Raw genomic sequence first — 10,890 nt, forward strand, 5'->3', positions numbered from 1 at the left:
CACATGTTATCCTTATTTTCAAAAGTTCTGGAGAGCGATTTGACTTGTCTAAGTACATTCCCATTAGTCTTCTTACTATCATAACCAATCATCACTTTCTAATGCTGATTTGTTAATGGTAATAAATAATTAGCTTTTAATGTTCATTAGATAGATGCGGAGAGATTAAAGTTATTGCTCTTGACATTAATTTATTAATTGACAAATTAATTGACAAATTATCTTGACAATAACTTAAAACAAAATTTTTTACCATATTTCAACTAAATTCGACTTAAAGTCAATTTAGTCGTCTTTAGAAAATATATGAGACAATTTAGTCGACAGTCAAATTATTTAAAAGTAAACATTTCCATCAAAAATCTTTTTGGGATTCCTATAAACAGCTTTGGGATTAATATTTAAGTATAAGTAGGTTCTAAAAATTTAATATTTAAATACCTTAAAATCATACAGTATTTTAAGGTAATTTATTGGACATAGGCCCTAGGTTGACGTATTTAATAAAGTTTGACGTGCTAGTTATCTCCATAAGCTTTCTTCTTACGGTGTATCAAGTAACATCTTTAAGTTTATCAAATCTTTTCTAACCAATCGTAGTATAAAATTTGTTTTCGATGGATAACACTCTTAATTTTATCCTTTATCTTCAGAGATTCCTCAAGGTTTTATCCTTTACACTCTACTTTTTTTAATTTACATTAACGAATTCCCAAAATTTCTCGCATTTAAGGTGGCATTGTTAGCTGATATACTACCGTTTAATTTTTTCTTGATAAGAAGCCAACACTATCCGATTTGGAGGGGGAATTTGAGCACGAAAAGGATATCACTTTGGCTCTAGCATAGGGCTTTCAGTGGCTGATGGACTTAAACTCAGATAAAACTCCTATTGTAATAACCTAGATCTTTCTAAATTTATGAACTATAATGAACTCGATGATTCATTTACCCTTCATCTTCTATAAATAATTTTTACTTCCAATCCATCCTTTTAACATAAATTGAATCTATTTCAAAATTAATATCTTCTTTGGTTATATTTCTTTATCGTGTCGCCACTTTCATGTTCAGGATTCTATTCTTTATCTCTACAAGTTTCATATCCGTCTTGTATGGAACACTGTTGCCATAACTTTAGAGGATCTTCCAATGATGCTCTCCTCTTTTAGCCAAGGTGCAAAAACGCATTGCAAGCATATTAGTACTTGCTCTAGGAGCCAATTTTCAACCATTATCACATTGTTGTAATGTTTGTCGTACTGCTTTTCTTTCTCTTTTTTATATATACTATAATGGGCACTACTCTAAAGAGCAAGCGTCTTTTGTGCCATCTACAACAATCCATTCTCTTGTTACTTATAATTTTGAAAATTGAGTCTCATCCTTTTTCTGTGACAGCTCCTAAGTACTCCGAAAATTTTTATTTGTCTAATTTTTTTCCTCGAACATGAGTTCTTCGGAATTCGCTTCCTTCATCTTGTTTTCCCGATTCATAAGTCATCTGTTAATCGTTGTCTTGCACTAAAAAATTCATCTTTTCTTTTCCAATAACTTTCAACTCTAATAGCAGTTACTGGCTGCCTTGCTGGAAGTGAACATGTTAAAATAATAATGACAATAATAATGAAAATAACAGTTATAACAATAATAATTATAACAAGTATGATAACAATAATAATAATAATAGCAATAAAAATAACTTGTTTCGAAAATACATTTTTCCATCTAAAAATAAAATTACAGTTTAAAGAATTTAAAAATTTTTATTTAAAATTTTAAAAACAATTTCTTAAATTACTTTTAAAACTATTCAGAAAACATGATTAAACTATTTAATGAAAGTTCTTTAATGTCTTAAAATGAATTAGATATTGTTCAGATGATGCTTCATATTTTATTGCTATGCATCTCTTTTCCTGGTCTTAAGTAAAGCAGAAACTAAAGACTGAAGACTGAATTAAGAGGAATTCCACTTTTTATCTTAATCTGGTGTAAACAAGGTGTAAAATATATTCAATGCTAATCCATCTTATGTAAGATTTTTTATACGTGATTTTACAAGATTTCTTAATAAAAGCGTAGTTCAAAGAAAAAAGGAGGAAAAATACTTAAATAACTTTGAATCTAATTGGACTCCTAACGAATGTCTAATTAACGATTATGAACGTTTGAGATATATCTTTATTAGAGAAGTTTTATGAAACTCATTGAAAGAATTGAGAAAACTCTTTTTACTACAGTAAAAAGAGTTTCCTTTTACTTATATCTGTTATTACTTTGTTATCAGTTTTACATTTCTGTTGATAAATGGTTATTACATTTTTATAACTGTTAATACTTTGTTGATACTTTTGGATAACTGTTAATATTTTGTTTACACTTTATTATAACTGATATCACTTTGCTAAAACTTTTTTGTAACTGGTAATACTTTGTTAATACTTTTGTATAACTGATATCACTTTGGTAATGAGTTTTGATTCAACCCTCATGCTTTGTTTGAACACCCTTAATGCCCTTCATTTCAAGATGCCTAAGCTTGATAACTAACAACCAAAAAAAGAATGAGCGGATGTTAACGTTCGATTTTTTTATAAAGGAGTATTTGACGTAACTAAGTCTTTTTAAGTTGCCTAAAACTGCAAATCATTTTTCGATTTAATGATTATTACTTATGCAATTAATTGAAGTTTTAATAAATAAATAATATTTTACTAACACCAACCTATTAAAGTAACAACTGTATAACCTATGCAAGCAACCAGGTTTTCTTCATACGAAAAGACAACACGGTATGTATTGATAGAACTTGTATTGGTAAAATTCGATATTTCAAATGATACGTTTTGCATTATTAATACGCTGTTTATAAGTATTTCATTTTTCATAAAGAAAACTAAAAATATAAATTTTGAAAATGAAAATACAAACCCCAGCAAACATATATATATATATATATATATATATATATATATATATATATATATATATATATAGATATATATATATATAGATATATATATATATATATACATATATAAATATATATATATATATATATATATATACGCATATATATATATATATATATATATATATATATATATATATATATATATATATATATATATATACGCATATATATATATATATATATATATATATATATATGTATATATATATATATATATACATATATATATATATATATATATATATATATATATATATATATATATATATATATATATATATATGTATGTATATATATATATATATATATATATATATATATATATATATATATATATATATATATATATATATATATATATATATATATATATATATGTATATATAAATACATTTAATCATCATAAAATCTATTATGAAAACAAAAGTTTATCATTGTGTATTATCAAATATTGTCAGCTTAATCTAAATTCAATTTAAGTCGATAATTAAATATCTTTCAGAATTCAATAAAAATGTTTAATTTTTTTTCACCAAATTTATACTTTTACCTGTTTCATAGCGATTATAAAGCGTTTTGTAATCTTTATAAAAAAAAATTTAAACTTTTTGTTTTTTATAAAGTGTCTTAAAGTTGACATTAATAAAAAAAAACGACTTACAGTAAACGTGCTACTTTATTCTGTTTTTTATGAGAATTTTAACTTTCCTGTTTTTTTATATATTATTTTTGTCAATTAACTTTCTTATGAAGTTTTCACAAAAAGAAGATTATTATTAATATCATTTGATGAGAAATTTACTTTTCTTCTAATAAAAATTGAGTTATAAAAAAATCTTATTCCTGAACATAGATATACACTAAATGGTTGCTAAATTTCTAAAGTGGCAAAATTACCCCATTTTACTCTATACTTTTTTTTTTTATGAACTCCAGTAAAGACTTTGTAGAAATCAGCAAGACTTCTATAACTATTATTTTATTTTATAGATATTTTTTTATATTTGAATATACTTATATTTTTAACTTTTTTTCTTGAAAAATTACGAATATTATAGCTATAGAAAAATGATAATGAAAAGCTTTCCACCATTTTGAAATTATGGAAAGTTAATTAAGCATTTTTTATTTTAACTTATCTAAGTTATAGAAATAAATTAAAATTTTTTATAAAACTTATTATAGTTACAGTTATGGACGAATAATAGATAAAGACAGCTGGAATAATATGGGTGGAATTTTTCCATTGGCATCTTCAAAAATTACTTAATAACTGATTATCGTTAGTTATTGTTTTTTTTTTAATGTTCTAGAAGCAGAAGCTAAAACTTCTTTATTTGTTATTTCTACAAATGTTTTCCAAATAAGCGTCTTTAAAGCTTTGTCTTTAAAGCGTCTTTAAAGCTTCGACTTTAAAGCGTCTTTAAAGCTTTGTCTTTGAAGCGTCTTTTGAGCTTAGACAACATGTTAAATTAGTTACACTATAATGTACTACTATAGTAGTTAACTTACGAAAGTTTCTTTTTTTTTTGATATATCTCTGCTTAAGGAAAAATTTAAAAACAATTATTTTTGAATTTTTATTTTAACACATATTTCTTGAAACAATAATCTTACTAATTTAACTATGTAATCTTTAAAGCACGAATAGTTTAATTAAACACTAAATAAAAACATGAAGTTCTACTGTTAAATAAAACCCAAATTCTGAATGAAATACTAATAATTCTTACTAATTTCTCACCAAAACCTGCTAACCAAAACCTGCTAACCAAAACCTGCTAACCAAAACCTGCTAACCAAAACCTGCTAATCCAACCAAGTACCGAGTAAATAGCATAATATTTTGTTTTGACTACAACTTGCTAATACGACTATTATCCATATTAATACCTGAGTATTCCTGCTAAGTTCGATATAAAACCTGCTTATACTACTAAATTCCATGCAAGTACTTGTCAGGAACTTAGTAAGTATTACCAATATGACTTAGAAAGTACTTCACAGAATTAGCCGGGTTTTATTTCTCGGGTAGTATTTGTTGTCTTAAAAAACACCTTTTACTTTGAAAATCTGTTAAACTTGTATGTGCTCAAACTAGTCTGTTTTTTTTTAACTTTTCATTGCTTGATGCTCCTTTTGATTTTTAATTTTTTAAGAAAAAATCAAATTCAAGACAAAGTTTATAGTTTGGATTCTCAACGATTTTGCATTCTCAACGATAGGAATCTCTCACTATTGCATATGAAAATGTTTCCATTTTAAAATATTTTGTCAGACTAGAGAAATTCATTGAAAAAGTTCATAAAAAGTACGTTATCATTTCTATCAATATCTCCCTTGTCACACATTTCACCTAAAGTACATGACTGTCTCATATTACAAAGTATTAAATTTGTACCAAAAGTTTATAAATCTGCTAAATTACTTCCCGAGAAAATAAAAGGCTAATATTGCTCGGAAACTAACTTTATATTAATCCTGTTAAGTGGAGCTATTCCGATTAAGTTCCGATTAATCTGATGATTATCAAATAATCCAAGTAAGTAGTTTATTAGTACTTATAAAGATTAAACGAAATATTTAGTAAGTACTTAGTAAGTTTTCCAAAATAATGCAAATATAAAAATTCTGATTTTATTATACACCATCTGTTTTTATTACACAGAAGACAAGTCTGTGAAATCTAAAATAGCATTTTTGGATACAATAGATTTTACTAATTAATATTTGTATTCCATTGTGGGAAGGTTTTTCACCTTTTTTTCAAATTTAATTTCGTCTTTGATATTTTTTTGTGTTTTTTATGACAAAAATACATTCTATAATGCAGTGGTTGATTTTAATTTTTATAATTTTTATTTTCTAAATTTGCCGTTACAAACTATTACTTTTCTTTTGCAAAATATACGAATGGTGGGGGCAAGAAGAAAACAAAAATAGTCTTATTGCCAAGTCCCTAAATATACGTAGGTATGTATATACGTAGGTATGTATACGTAGTTGGTATGTATACGTAGGTATGTATACGTAGGTATGTATACGCAGGTATGTATACGTAGGTATGTATGTACGTCCCTAAATATACGTAGGTACGTAGTCCCTAAATATACCTACATAATAAAGTCATTAAAAACTTGTCATCAAAAATTGATAATCACGTGTTTTTCTGAAGTTTGAGTTTAATAAATTTATATATATGGAGTTGAAATACCTAATTCTTCTGTTTTAGTATGTTATAATTAGAAAAACAGAAGTCTTTTTCTAAAATAACTTGCTAAAATAGAGAAAATATTGCATAAATTACAAAAATTTTGAATAATTTTATTTTTTTAACATATAAATAAAATGGTTTAAAAAAGTTTTATTCATGAGAATATAAATTAAACAAAATAAAAGATTTAATTTTAAATTGATTTAAATAAAAGTATTGAGTGGTATTATATCACGTAAAAAGCAATGTAAAAAAGTTTCATAATTTTAAAATGCGGCAATTCCTTTTATCACCAAACCGATTAGAATTAATTAATCAACAACATCATTAACTTATAGTATTATTAATAGTTACGTACAAATGAGGTCTTTTAATCAGACATAATAATGTCATCGTCATAGTCAAAATTATTTTTATGACTATGTTTAAATCTATTGTTAAAAACCATATTAAACTCATTTTAAGACTTTATGGAACCAATAATATAATGATGTCTGATTGCGTAAATTTTGAGAAGTAATAGGCCGGGTGAATAAAAAAGCAGTTACTTTTACTCAGTTATTGGTCAGCTTTACGTGAATAAAAATTTCAGCAATTTAGCCTCAGTTTTTATTCACGTAAAACTGAGTGAGAACTGAGTAAATTGCTTAACTTTACGTGAATAAAAATTTGTGCAAAACTGCTGAAGTTTTTATTCCTGTAAAACTGACCAACTACTGAGTAAAAGCAATTGTATTTTTTTATTCACCCTGTCTATTATAAATATCATTATGAAAAACCAATGATTTTGGTTAATATATATACTTTTGGTAAATAAAACATGCTTAGGTGCCAAACTTAAGTATGTTCTTGCTTAAATCACATAAGAATATTTAGGAAATTGTTGAAAAAACCATCTTATTTGGTTTGGGTGTAAACTTTATTTAATTTTGGGTGTATACTTTATATAATCATAACCTTCGCATTTTGAATTTTACAACCTGTCGACTTAAATTTAGTGTAAGAAAATAAAAAATAAAAGTTAATAATTTGTTGCCCTCACATTTGGGTAGGGATAGTAAATGTTTTAGGGTATTTTTTTTATCAGGCTCCAATCACCGCAAGTTTTATTTCCTAATCTACGTATAAACCATTGCTTAGCTACAGCTCGGGTTATATTTATATTACACAGTGGCGTAGCAAAATATTTTTGTTCAGTAGACATTCGTGGCCATGGTGCCCAATTTCTGTATCTCTGGAACAATAACTTTTCTAAAATAAAACAACTCCTTAAATATATCTAAGGACTCCTAAACCTTGCGGCTCTATGTTCAGTTGCTTGTGGAACCGTAAGTTTTGCTTATACTAGCTTTGCGGTTGCTAGGCCACTGATACTACACGCAGATAAAGATATTTACGTAAAAAGTTCTAAATTTTTCATGTTCATAATAAAAGTATCGTAGTATTTTAAACCAAGACTTTTAGGGTCAAAGCATATTCTTGTACAGGTGGACTTTTTTAGTATCAAAGTGGCAAAAATTCTTTATTTCATTTCATTGAGATCAAAAATAAAGCTTCCTCGTAAATAGAGGACAATTTATTTTTGATCTCAATGAAATGAAATTTTGATTTAGGGAAGGTGTTTTGATTTAGGGAAGGTGTTAGATTCCCGAAGCTGTTATATATGCATTTGAGTTAGCGCATTTGTACATTTAGCATTTCAGGTAGCGAGTTTTGCAGTATTGTTGGCAAATTCAAATATCGAGAACTGTTTTTTGTGTATTTGTGTCTCCTGCCCCCTCCACCACCCTCCCCCTCCCTCTTCCCTTTCCCCAATGAGATACATTTTAAAGTATATTTTTGACGTAATCACAGCCAAAATTACTCTTCAAAATAATTTACTTTACACGACTTACCATTAAAAGTAAGTTACATTTTCAAGTAAAAGTGAAAATGCAAATAACTTTTACTTGTGATAGTAAATTACTTTTTAAAGTAATAGTTGCTCATTTAAAAAAATTAACTTAAGTAATTAAGTTTTACACGTAATATAATTTATGTAAAAAAAAACGAATTACTTTTAAATGTAAGTAACTTATATATTTTTATATGAGTTATGTAAAGCAACTTACGCATAAAGTAATTCGCGTTTTTACATCAAAAGAAGTAAAAGTGCCATTTCTATTCGTATGTATGTGTGTCTGTATGAATGTATTCATTTGTTTCATGTTTAGTTTAACCTCAAAATATTTAAAGTCTATCAGCATTTGGTAACTATTTGCTTTTCTGTTTTATTTATAAATAATTGCATCAAGCCTAATTACTAATTGATTATGTTGAAATTAAATATGATTATCTTTACTTGACTTTTAAGTTAAATGTATATATATATATATATATATATATATATATATATATATATATATATATATATATATATATATATTATATATATATATATATATATATTTATATATATATATATAGTTCTATAGTTTGTTGGCTTATATATATATATATATATATATATATATATATATATATATATATATATATACATGTGTATATATATATATATATATATATATATATATATATATATATATATATATATATATATATATATATATATATATATATATATATATATATATATAAATATATATATATATATATATTTATATATATATATATATATATATATATATATATATATATATATATATATATATATATATATATATATATATATATATATATATATATATATATGTACGTGTTGATATATATAAATATATATATATATATATAAAAAGTTTAAAAAAAAATACATTTCTCCCTACTCCTTCTCTTTCTAATGAGATCACCAATCAATTAAATGTATCTTCGTGTCCCCCGTTGATGTTAATTCAATTTGAGGATTTTGGAAAACGTCAATTAGCTTTGGATAACGCAAGAGAAATAGAAAATGATACAAAATGATAGTTCTATCTAAACTTTATGCTGAATTTAGAATCAGAAATAATGCTCTTCCAAATTTATTTGAAGGTCTGCAAAGGAGGCCATTTAATTGGGGCATTAGAGATGGGAAAAAAGGTTTCTGGTCTGTGCGATCTGGCTCAATTTGATGGATTGAACAAAAAGAATGAAGCATCAAACAAAAATGCTTATAGTCCTCTTACTCTATCGTCTACCCATTCTTTATCTGAACTCAGATGTCTTTATTTTAATTCAACGTCTTTAGAAAATATGTGGGTTGAATTTTAAGCTAGAATTGCATCTTTGGATTATCCACACATCATTGCAATCACAGAAACATGGTTCACTTCTTTATCTTTAACAATTCTAGATAATTACACTGCGTACCTATGTTTGAAAAGATATACCTTTATTTGAATGCGAGTTCAGTGATAAACTAATGGGTGAGCAAATATGGTGTCAAATTTCAATTGGAAGTCAAATTTTGTTAATTGGATGTATTTATCATCATCCGTTTACTCGAGATGAGTCTAATTTTAAAATTAATAAGTCAATCAAATGTGCTAAACCTCTACTCCATGGTGGGAAATTTACAAGCGTTCTAATTTTTGGTGATTTTAATCATAGTAATATCAAGTGGAGTGATTTGGGTGGCCAATGTAAAAGTGGAAAACAGTCTAGTCAACTTTTTTTAGATACTATTAATAATTGTTTCCTATCACAGTTTGTCACTGAACCAACTTTTATCAATAATACGATAGATCTAGTGCTTTCAGATAACCCTGATCGTATTTATAGTGTTATAATCGGTCCTCCACTTGGGTGTACTCAGAAAAATTATTTTCACTATCCACTCCTTTTGGGTTACAGACTTAAATCATCAACTAAAACTCCCAGATTACACAAAGTAAAATATATCTATAACAAAGGTGAATATAATGCATTAAATGAGGGCCTGAAGGCAATCGACGGGCCAAACTTGTTCTCAAATAAATCATTTGACGAAAGCTTTAAATTATTTAAAGACGCATATATTTTTTTGATCGAACAGCACATTCCTAAGTTCAAAACGTCGTTTAGTTTGAAGAAAAGTGATCCAAAATGGTTTAATTCTTCTATTAAAGCTGCGACAAAAGAAAAACTTAGACTATTTATGAAGTTACGTTGCGCTACTAGTAAATTTAAAGACTGTAATCGAGTCTTGTACAATAAACAAAATTGTCTGGTCAAAAAACTTGTGGCTGATGCGGTATCATAGTTTGAGAGTGAAATCACCTTTCCTTGCAAATCTTGACCGAAAAAGCTCTACTCTTATGTAAACAGCCAAAAGTCTTGCAAAAGTGACATTCGATCTCTATGTGACCACAATGGAACACAGTTATTCGATAAAAAGTCAATATCAGACTGTTTAAATTATCAATTTTTTAAAGCGAATTCATCACCTATAACTTACTCTGAATCCCCTATTTTTCCTCAAAGACCGAAGCTGTTTGTTCTCCAGTTTCAAGTTCTTTGTTTAACTGTAATATTGAAAAACACTTATCTGTACTTGACATTTCAAAAGCCGCCGGTAATAATGAAATTCATCCTCGAGTGCTCAAAACTTGTTCTTAAGAGTTCAGTGTGTCTCTTTCTCTAATATTTATTAAATCCTTTGAATCTGGCCAAGTCTGGTTGCAAACTCGCTAATATAACGCCCATATCAAAAAAGGTCATCGAACTGATCCTGAAAATTATAGAC

The 10,890-nt window shown here is 26.3% G+C and overlaps 1 long non-coding RNA gene across 1 annotated transcript in view; it reads right to left on the bottom strand.

Annotated features, from left to right (window-relative positions):
• Positions 1-10,890, bottom strand: part of LOC136090485 (uncharacterized) — a 30,691-nt gene that overhangs the window by 16,159 nt on the left and 3,642 nt on the right. The window contains exon 2 of the long non-coding RNA XR_010643447.1: positions 2,729-2,899. This is a non-coding gene — a long non-coding RNA (uncharacterized LOC136090485). The remainder of the gene's footprint in view (positions 1-2,728; positions 2,900-10,890) is intronic.

Source organism: Hydra vulgaris, chromosome 14 (genome assembly GCF_038396675.1).
Source record: "Hydra vulgaris chromosome 14, alternate assembly HydraT2T_AEP".
NCBI classification, from domain to species: Eukaryota; Metazoa; Cnidaria; class Hydrozoa; order Anthoathecata; family Hydridae; genus Hydra; species Hydra vulgaris.